This window comes from Capsicum annuum, chromosome 5, assembly GCF_002878395.1.
Source record: "Capsicum annuum cultivar UCD-10X-F1 chromosome 5, UCD10Xv1.1, whole genome shotgun sequence".
Taxonomy (NCBI): Eukaryota; Viridiplantae; Streptophyta; class Magnoliopsida; order Solanales; family Solanaceae; genus Capsicum; species Capsicum annuum.
The window spans coordinates 85,252,555-85,263,438 of record NC_061115.1 but is presented as its reverse complement, the minus strand read 5'-3'; positions in this window follow the sequence as shown (position 1 = coordinate 85,263,438).

Here is a 10,884-nt window from a genome sequence, read left to right as displayed (position 1 = left end):
AGTTAGCCAGTTTATGCAGTCAAATCCTTAACCTTCATAGGATCTAAGGTTGATGAGGATCCTCAAGGGTTTGTTGATGAAATAGAGAAGATATTTAGGGTGATGTATCCTGTTAATTATGAGGGTGTAGAGTTTGTTACATACTAGTTGAAGGATGTAACTTATCATTGGTATGAGGAGTAGAAGCAGTTAAGAGGTCATGATGCAAATCCAACTCTATAGGATGAGTTTTGGGTGGCTTTCTTGATAATTTATTTTCTCAGGATTGAGGGGAGTGAAGGTTAAGAAGTTTATGAATCTCAAGCAAGGGAAGATGAGTGTGAATGAGTATTCTTTGAAATTTTAGCAGTTGTCTTGTTATGCTCTAGAATTAGGTCTTATATGACGGAGAAGATAAGAAAATTTGCTTTTAGGTTGTCTCGTGACTTAGTATTAGAGTGTAAGGGTGTTATCTTAAATAATGACATATATATCTCCAGGCTTGTGTTTTATATCTAGTAAGTAGAGGATGAAAAAAAGAGATAGGTAGAGATAAGGAAGAGATAGAGTAGCAAAATAGTAGGAGAGATGACAGGCGGTGGACTAAGAAGAAGACATGGGAAAGTTCTAATTTATATTCTTCAGCTAGTGCTCCCTATCCTAATCTGTCTGGTGATCATTATTTTCAAGCTAGTAGTGGTCCTAAGGAATAGGGTGCCCGGTCTCTAGCTAGTGGAGCTCGGTCATCCCCACTATATCCTCTTTGTAGATTTTATAGACAACTTTATCATGGCTATTATAATAAGGGAAGGACTTATTCTTTAATTATGGTCATTCTGGGCATATGCAAAGGAACTGTCCTGCAGCTAAGGTAGCCACTGGGCTAATAAGGTTTTGATCGCCACTTTTTCAGCTCCAGCACAAAAGGGTGCTACTTTTGATATCGACACTAGCTGAAATCTTCTCTATGCTATCGCCATCCTTCAGGAATCTAAGGCATCTCTTGATGTTTTTACCCGTATGTTATAACTTTTATCCCGAGATATGTATTATTTGCTTGATCTAGGGTTTACCCTTTATTATGTGACCCCTTATGTGGCTGTGTATTTTGGTTTTCATCCTAAAAGTATTTTTGACCCCTTTTTGTGTCTACTCTAGTGGGTAATTCTGTAGTTGCTAGAAAGATCTATAGGGGTTGTGTGGTATCTATCTTTAATAGGGAGACATTGGTAGATCTGATAGAGCTTGACATAGTAGATTTTGATGTAATTTTGGGGACAGATTGGCTTGATTTGTGCTAAGCTTCTTTGGATTATAGGACCCAAAAGGTCAGTTTCTAATTCCCCAATGAACCGATAATTAAATGGGAGGGAAGTTCCTTAGTGCCTATAGGGAGGTTTACTTCTTATCATAGAGCCCGAAGGCTGATTTTTAAAGGGTGTTGATATCACCTAGTTTGGGTTAAGGATTCTAGTTTTGAGGGGCCTTCCTTGAAATTTGCCCCTATTTTCAATGTGTTTCATGAAGTGATTCCTAAGGATCTATCTGGCATTCCTCTCGACAGGGAAATAGACTTTGGGATTGGTCTTCTACTGGATACCCATCATATCTCTATTTCTCCTTATAAAATGGCTCCGAGTGAATTAAAAGATCTAAAGAAGCAGTTAAAGGATCTCTGTGATAAGGACTTCATTCATCCTAGTGTTTCTCTATGAGTTGCTCCCATGCTTTTCATGCATAACAAGGATAGTTCTCTTCAGATATTTATATATTATTGACAGCTGGATAAGGTTACAGTGAAGAATAAGTACCCACTTCCTAAGATTGATCTTCATTTGCATTATCATCAGTTGAAAATTTGAGAATTTCATATTCCCAAGACTGTTTTTCAAACATGATATGGTCATTATAAACTCTTGGTTATGTCATTTAGGTTGACTAACGCTCCAACTACTTTTATGGATCTTACTAACCGGATGTTTAGACAGTTTTTAATATGTTTGTGATAGTGTTTATTGATCATATCTTGGTGTATTCTAAGAGTAAGGAGGATCATGCTAGTCACCTCCAAATTTTGTTGTAAACTTTTAAGGATCAAAGGTTGAAGTTAAATTTTCTAAGTATGAGTTTTGGTTAAAGCCTGTGACTTTTCTCGGGAATATTTTTCTTGTGAGGGGATTAAGGTAGATCCACAGAAAGTGGAGGTGGTTAAGAAATGGCCTAGACCCATTACTCCAACCGACATTCATAGCTTCTTTGGGCTTGGTTTGGTATTATTAAAGGTTTATGGATAGTTTCTCTTCTATTGCTACTCCATTAACAAGGTTGACTGAGAAAAAGGTTGAGTTTTTATAGTTAGATTCTCGTGAGGGTAGCTTTGAGAAGTTGAAGGATAAGTTGACTTCTGAGCTAGTTTTGACCCTTCTCGAGGGTACTAATGGTTTTGTTGTGTATTGTTATGCATCCCATGTGGGACTGGGTTGTGTTTTGATGCAGCATGGTCAGTTGGTGACCTATGCTTCTAGAAAACTTAAGGTTCACGAAAGAAATTATCCTACCCATGATTTAGAGTTAGCAGCAGTGGTTTTTGCTTTGAAGATCTGGCATCATTTTCTGTATTGGACTACATGTAGATATGTTTCAAGACTATAAAAGTTTACAGTATGTGTTCAATCAGAAAGAGTTGAATCTCAGGCAGAGGCGGTGGGTTGAATTGCTCAAGGACTACAATATAAGTTTTCAGTATCAACTTGGTAAAGCTAATGTTATTGTTGATGCTCTTAATAAGTTATACATGGGAAGCTTGTCTCATGTGGATAACAAAAAGAGAGGGATGGTAAAGTATATTCACTAATTGGCTAACTTAGGAGTTTATTTATTTGACTCTAATAAGGGAGGAGTAATTATTTAAGAGGTGGTTAAGTTATCTCTTGGTGCTAAAGTAGAGGAAAAATAGGCTTTGGATCTTATTGTGATTCATATTAATGATAATGTGAGTCAGCAAAAGTTCATGGCATTCGAGATTAGGGGAAATGGTATCTTAAGTTATCAAGGTATGTTGTGTATTCTTGATGTTGAGGGGTTGTAGGAAAGGATTTAGGTTGAGGCTCATGAGTCTAGGTATACAGTTCATCCGGGTTCGACAAAGATGTACCATGACTTGAAGGAAATCTATTGGTGGAGAAATATGAATAAAAATATGGAAAATTTTATGGCTAAGTAAATGGTCAATCACCAAGTGAAGGTTCAACACTTGAAGCCTGGCGGGATGTTTCATAAGATAGAGTTGCCTATGTAGAAGTGGGAGATGATCAACATGGACTTCATTATGGGTCTTCCGAGGTCTCACAATTAGTATGATTCAGTTTGGGTCATTGTAGATATGATGACTAAGTCTGCTCACTTCTTTCATGTGAGGACTAACTACTCTAGAGAGGATTATGCTAAGTTGTTTATTCAAAAGATTCTCAAGTTGTATGGAGTTCCTAATTCTATTATTTTAGACCGAGGTATTCAATTCTCTTCTTATTTTTGATGTTCATTTTAGAAAGGTCTAGGACCAAGGTGAACCTTAGCACTACTTCCTATCCTTAAATGGATAAACAAGTAGAACAGACTACTCAAACTTTAGAGGATATACTAAGGGCTTGTGTGATTGATTTTGGAGGTAGTTGGATTGATCACTTGTCTTTTATTAAGTTTACATATAATAATATTTAAAATTAGAGTATTCAGATGGCTCTTTTCAAGTCTCTATATGATAGTAGGTGTAGGTTTCCTATTGGGTGGTTTGAATTTGGCGAGACTAGATTATTTGGTCCTGATTTGGTTCATCAAGCCATGGGAAAGGTGAAGGTGATTAAAGAAAGACTTGAGACTACTCAGAGTCACTAAAAGTCTTATATAAATGTTAGGTAAAGGGAGTTAGAGTTGGAAGTAGGTGATTGGGTGTTCTTGAAAGTATCACCTATGAAAAAAGTGATAAGGTTTTGGAAGAAATGGAAGCTCAACCCCCATTATGTCAGTCTATATCAAATTTTGAGGAGATTTTGGAATGTGACTTATGAGTTTGATTTGCCTACGATTTAGATTTTATTCATCCTATCTTTCATGTGTCAATGTTGAAGAAGTGTGTGGGTAATTCTTCTTTGGTTGCCCCTATGGCGGATGTTGGTATTTCAAATTCTTTGCCTTATAAGGAAGTCCTAGTGCAGACATTGGATAACAAATAGGTTGAGAATAAGGATGTGGGTTCGGTAGAGTTGCTTTGGAGAAATTAGAAGATGGAAGAAGCTACTTAGGAAGCTGAAGAGGACAAGAAGTCTAAATATCCATTCCCATACCTCGCATTGCATGAAAATGCTTGAGGTATTATTCTTCATTCTCCTTCTTATGGGAATTCAATTTTGTTGTTTAATTCTGTTGGTATTCCTTCTTGTTTTCCTAATAAATGGTATCCTAACTCCTTATTCGGGGATGAATGATCCTGGGTAGGGGGAGGGGGGTAATGTAATACCCTAAGTTTTGGGACTCTAGAATTTCATTGGAAAATTAATCATTGTTCGGAGTACGACTCAGGTGACGAGTCGTAGTTACTCTTCATGAGTCATAGGGTGCCAATCATAGTCATACCAGTAAGGTTTACCTAAGATTCTGTATTGATCATGACTTAGACCCTGGGAGTCTTAAGGTATATTCATGATTTATGGAGTATGAGTCGTGACAATAATAGTGAAGGGTCAGGGTTTAGGGCTTCAGGCGACAAGTCAAGGTGATAACTCATCATGAGTCGTTACTCGACCTATAATACCTGGGCGCTATTTTCCTACTCATTTTTAATTATAGGCAAAGTGGTCTTTTCATTCCTTAATACTACTCCCACGACTTAAAACACTCATTTAGCCCTATTATCACTAGTTTATGAAAATCAAAGACCACTCCCTCCTCTCAAACTTCAAAGTCAAGAAAATCTAGGGTTTCAAGGTCTAGATTATCTACGCTTCCATTGGTGGTATTTTTTCCAAAATTCTTGGTGTCTTCAGGTATGAATCTCTTCCCTAAATTGATTTTCATACAAGTATGTATTTAATTACTATCCTAATGGATTTAATTATTGGTTTTGAATGTAGGTTGAGGGATTTGTCGTTGTTGTTTGGTGTAAATTGGTTTTCCATGGTTTTAAATTGGCCATTCATTATTATTCTCATGGTTTTGGAACTCAATATATGCATGGGTAAGGGAATTGGAATAGGGAACATGGGTTCCCCCAAATTTTATAGTTTAATGGTTTGGAATTGGCTATACCCTCAACCTAACTTGTGAAATTGGTTTTGAACATGGAAATATGCATGATTTAACTCACTTTTGGAAACTTGCATTGCATAAAAGGTTAATGGAAATTAAAAATGTTTTTTGGAAGGCCTTGGTGTCCATAGATTGGTTTTTAATTAGAAACTCTGGAGTCAAATTTGGATAGTTAATTTTGGAATGGCATAATGAAATTGGCTTACAAGCTTAATTTTATTTGGAATGACAATACCAATGGTAAATGTCTAATTAAATAACTTATTGGTTAATGGATGAGATTCAATAAATGGTTTAAATTTGGTATTAAAGAGGGTTATGTAGCTCGTCGTGGCAGGTGGAGGTCCTGGGGGGACCATTATAGGAAACCATATTTGCCGGCGTGAGGGTCTTCATGACTATGTGCATAGTTCACATTTTATATATATAATTTAGAATGGCTAGGGTCATGGATTCCCTGGCCCTTCCTCTGATTTTCTTAATTTGTGCAGCCAACATGTCCCTTTCAGCAGGGGGAGCTGAACCCATATAGGATGTGGGTACCCTTAGGACAGTTAGAGCTAAACAGTCTAGGTTATTGATTTTTTTAAATCTCATGCTTAAGCCTTGTTCCCTACTCCTACATCTTATATATATGTATGTGAACATGTATATGGAGTTTGGGTTTGCTTAACATGGCATTATTTTTTCCCTTCCTTATGTTACAGACTAGTGCTCATCCCCCTAACCATCCCCAGACGCTACATCATTTCATGATGTAAGGCCTTAGGGGCTCTTCGATTACTTTATGCAGAGTTAGGTGGTTTTGGTTCATCCATTGGTTAGCTTGAAGTAGTGATACTTCTTCTTCCAGAAGGCATATTACTTTATAATTTCATTATGTAGTCTTAAACTATCATTTTTAGATTCCTTTTGGCTATAGTTGGATGAATATCCCGACCTAAGTTGATGTTCAATTTTGTTAGAGGCTTTTGTTGACAATATATGGGTGGTTACTATTTATTGATTCTTAGTTCCTATTGAGTTACCTATCTATCTTTCACATTATGTTTGGGTTGCTTCCGCTATTATATTTATTGTGCTCAGGTGACTAGGCAAAAAGGGTGGTATCCGACCCTCGGTGGGCTTGAGATACCCATCGTGACTAGGCCTGAGGTCGGTTTTTAACAATCTTAGTATCAGAGAACAAGTTTAGGGTTGTTTGGTGTCCATAAATCTGTGTCGAGTAGAGTCCCTTTTATGGGTGCTTAGCACACCACACTTATTAGAGGGAGGCTATAAGGTATTTAAGAATATTTCCCTCTCTTGTGTTCTATCTCCAGCTACATATCCTAGTGTTTTGAAATTTCTTTAATCTCTGACTTGCTCATATTTTAGAATATGCCTTCTCAAAGATTGAATGTTCATAGAAACTCAGTCGGGCCCTCTGTCCCACCTAACGACAACGTAGATGGAACACAACCTTCTTATAAAAAGCAGACCCAGTCTAGGGACTTTGCTCCTTATTGTACTACCCCACACATGGAGCTTCACCATTCCTACCAATCCTTTTTGAGTTGCTTGGACTGATGATACTCATGCCTCGATACCTCAAGGTAATGTTTTGAATGCAGAGTTTTGCCAATCTATTTATCTGCTTACTCAGTTGGTGGCCTCTCAGTCTCATCAGTCTGACCGTGTTGGTTCTATTGCTCCTTCTTTTAAGGTCACTCAAGTTGGACAGTTTATGAGGTTAAATCCCCCAATCTTTACAGGCTCTAAGATTGAGGAGGATCCTCAAGGTTTTTTTGATGAAATAGATAAGATATTCATGGCGATGAATACTACTGATTTTAAGGGTTTGAAATTTATTACTTGTGGTATGAGGAGTGGGAGCAATTGAGAGGTGATGATGCAGAGCCATCTCTATGGGATGAGTTTTTAGGTGCCTTTCTTGATCTTTTCTTTACTCAGGAGTTGAGGAAAGCTAAGGTTGAGATTTTATGAATCTGAAGCAAGGGAATATAAATGTGAAGGAGTATGCTTTGAAATTTCTGTAGTTTTTTTGTTATGCTCCAGAATTAGTATCTTCTACGAGGGAGAAAATGATAAAATTTGCTTCTAGGTTGTCTCATGACTTAGTATTGGAGTGTAAGGCAACTATACTGAACCATGACATAGATATCAATGGTTTATATGCAGCAGGTAGAGGTTAAAAAAAGAGACAAACAAAGATAGGGGAGATGTAGAATAAGAAATTTAGGTATTCTGAGTAGGGTGCAAATCAGTAGAATAGTGGGAGAGATAGAAAGCAATAGACCAAGAAGAAGCCTTAGGGAAGTTCTAATTCATATTCGTTTACTAGTTCTCCCTATCCTATGCCATCTGGTAATTGTCATTTTCAAGCTAGTATTGGTCCTAAGGCACAAGATGCACAGTGTCTGGCTAGTGGAGCTCAGTCACCCCCACCATATCTTTCTTATAGATTTTGTGAACAGCTTTATCGAGGTTATTATGATGAGTAAAGGAACTTGTGCTTCAATTATGGTCATCCTGGACATATGCAAAGGAACTATCCTGCAACTAAGGTAGCCATTAGGGATAATAGGTTCTGGTCGCCACTTATTCAGCTCTGGCGCCAAATGGTGCTACTTCTGGTACCGACCTAGCTGAAATTGTCTCTATGCTCTTGTTACTCATCAGAATCTAAGGCATCTCCTAATGTTATTATCGGTATGTTATAGCTTTTCTCTTAAGATGTGTATTGTTTTCTTGATTTGCGGTCTACCCTTTCTTATGCGACCCCTTTTATGGCTGTGCATTTTGTTTTTTGTTCTGAAAGTTTTTTTCACTACTTTTCTTTGTTAACTCTGGTGGGTGATTTTGTAGTTTCCAGAAGTATCTATAGGGGTTGTGTGGTATCATTCTTTAATACGGAGACGTTGGTAGATTTGATAGATCTTGACATAGTAGATTTTGATGTAATCTTGGGGATGGATTAGCTTTATTCGTGCTATTCTTCTTTGGATTGTAGGACCCGAAAGGTCAGTTTCGAATTCCCTAATAAACTGATAATTGAATGAGAGGGAAGTTTCTTAGTGCCTAAAGTCATGTTTATTCTTTTCTTAGAGCTAGAGGCTTATTTTTAAAGGGTATCTATATCACCTGGTTCAGGTTAAGGATTCTAATTTTGAGGGCCCTTCTTTGCAATTTGTCCTTGTTGTCAATGAGTTTCCTGAATTGTTTCCTGGGAATCTTTTTTACATTTCTCCCGAGATGGAAATAGACTTTGGGATTGATATTCTATCAGATACCCGTCCAATCTTAAGTTATCCTCATAGAATGGCTCCGGCTAAATTAAAAGAGCTAAAGGAGCAGTTAAAGGATCTCATTGATAAGGGCTTCATTCATTCTAATATTTCTCCGTAGGGTGCTCTCGTTCTTTTTGTGCATAAGAAATATGGATCTCTTCAGATGTGTATTGATTATCGGCATATAAATAAGGTTATAGTGAAGAATAAGTACTCTTTTCATAGGATTGATGCTCTTTTCGTAACTTTGGGGTGCTAGATATTTTTCTAAGATTAACCTTCATTTTGGTTATCATTAGTTGAAGATTTGGGAAATTAATATTCCCAAGACCATTTTGTGAACCCGATATGGTCATTATTAAGTCCTGGTTATGTCATTTGGGTTCACTAACACTCTAACTGCTTTTGTGGATCTTATGAATTTAGTGTTTAGACAGTTTTTGAATATATTTATGATAGTGTTTATTGATGATATCTTGGTGTATTATAAGAGTGGTGAGGATCATGTCAGTTACCTTTGAATTGTGTTGCAGACTCTTAAGGATCAAAGGTTGTATGCTAAATTTTTTAAGTGTGAGTTTTGTTGAATGATGCGACTTTTCTTGGGCATGTTGTTTTTTGTGAGGGGATCAAAGTGGATCAAAAAAAAGATGAGGAATTTAAGAAATAGACTAGACCAAAGACTCCAACCAACATTCAGAGCTTCTTAGGCTGCCTGGGTATTATAGGAGGTTTGTCGGGTGTTTCTCTTCTATTGGTGCTCCATTGTCTAGGTTGACTCAAAAAAAGTTTAAGCTTTTGTGATTAGATTCTTGTGAGGGTAGATTGTGAGAAGAATTCGAAATGTCCCTTATGAGTTAGAATTGCTTGTGAGTTTGGCTTTGATTTATCATATTTTCCATGTGTCTATACTGAAAAAGTATGTAGGTGAGCCTTCTTTGATAGCGCCTGTTGAGGATGTTGGTTTTTTAGATGCGTTGTCTTATGGAAAGGTCCCGATTGAGATATTGGATAGAAAAGTTCATAGATTAAGGATAAAATATGTAGCTTTGGTGATGTTTTTTTGGAGAAATCAAAAGGTACAAGAAGCTACATGGGAAGCTAAAGAAGATAAGAGAGAAAAGTACCCGTTCTTATTCCCCGTATTGGATGAAAGTGCTTAAGGTATGAGTTTCATTTCCCTCTGTTGCATTTGAATTTATCATTTGATTATGATGTACTTTTACTATTCTCGTGTTAATAACATCCTAACTAATCATTCGGGGTGAATGAAAAGGGGGATAATGTGAGACCTTATAAAATTTTGATCATTTTATTTTTGACTCTCTCACAAGCGTAATGTCAATTTTTCTTGAATTATGTTTAGGAATGTTAAAAGGATATTTTGGGAAGGTTTTAGAATTTTCTAAGGGGTTCAGGGCTACTTTAGTCTTTTTACCCCTAGCACGACTTTTAAACACCAAATCAACCTTTTCCTTTAGTTTTCAAAGATCAAACTCCACTATTCTCTTGTTTAACTCCCAACCCAAGAAATCTCAAGGGTTTTTCAAGAAATCACTACTCTAGGCTCCAAACTCCGAATTCTCTTCAAATTGTTCTATATCTCAGGCATGTAACTCATCCCTAACTTGTATTTTTACATTAGGTATTAAATTATTGAATATTTATGTAATTTTGATTGATGAATTTAAAATTGGGTTGAGGGCTTTTGATGGTTACTACTTGAATTGTATTCCCCATGTTTTAAATGTCTTATTCATGCTTTAATTTATGATTTTAGGGACTGAATTGGTGCATTGTCTTAATAGTTGGAATGAGGGGCGTGGGTTTCCCCGAATTGATGGATTTTTTGCTTGATAATGATATTAACCTCAACCCACCTTGTAAACTTGTTTGAGTATGAATAATTGCATGGTTTAACTTGTATTTTGAACCAATTGCATTGCGTTATAAGATAAATGAATGAATGTGGTTTTGGACGGCCTTGGTTTTGGAATTTAGATGGAACTTGGTAGTTAATTTTGTTATACAGATTGGTTTTGCATAATTATATTGTCTTGCAAGCATATTAGTATAACGATACCATGTTGGTAAATGCCTTAAAAAATGACTCATGGGTTAATGTTTGGTTTATGAGCAAAGTGTTTTAATTTATGCTTAAAGGGAATTATGTAGCTTACCGTCAAGGTGTAGGTCCTAGGGAGATCAACACTGAAAACCACGTCTACTGGCGTTGGGGGTCTATGTGACTGTGTGCTTAGTGCACACATTATATATACATATATATACATACATACATATATATACATAT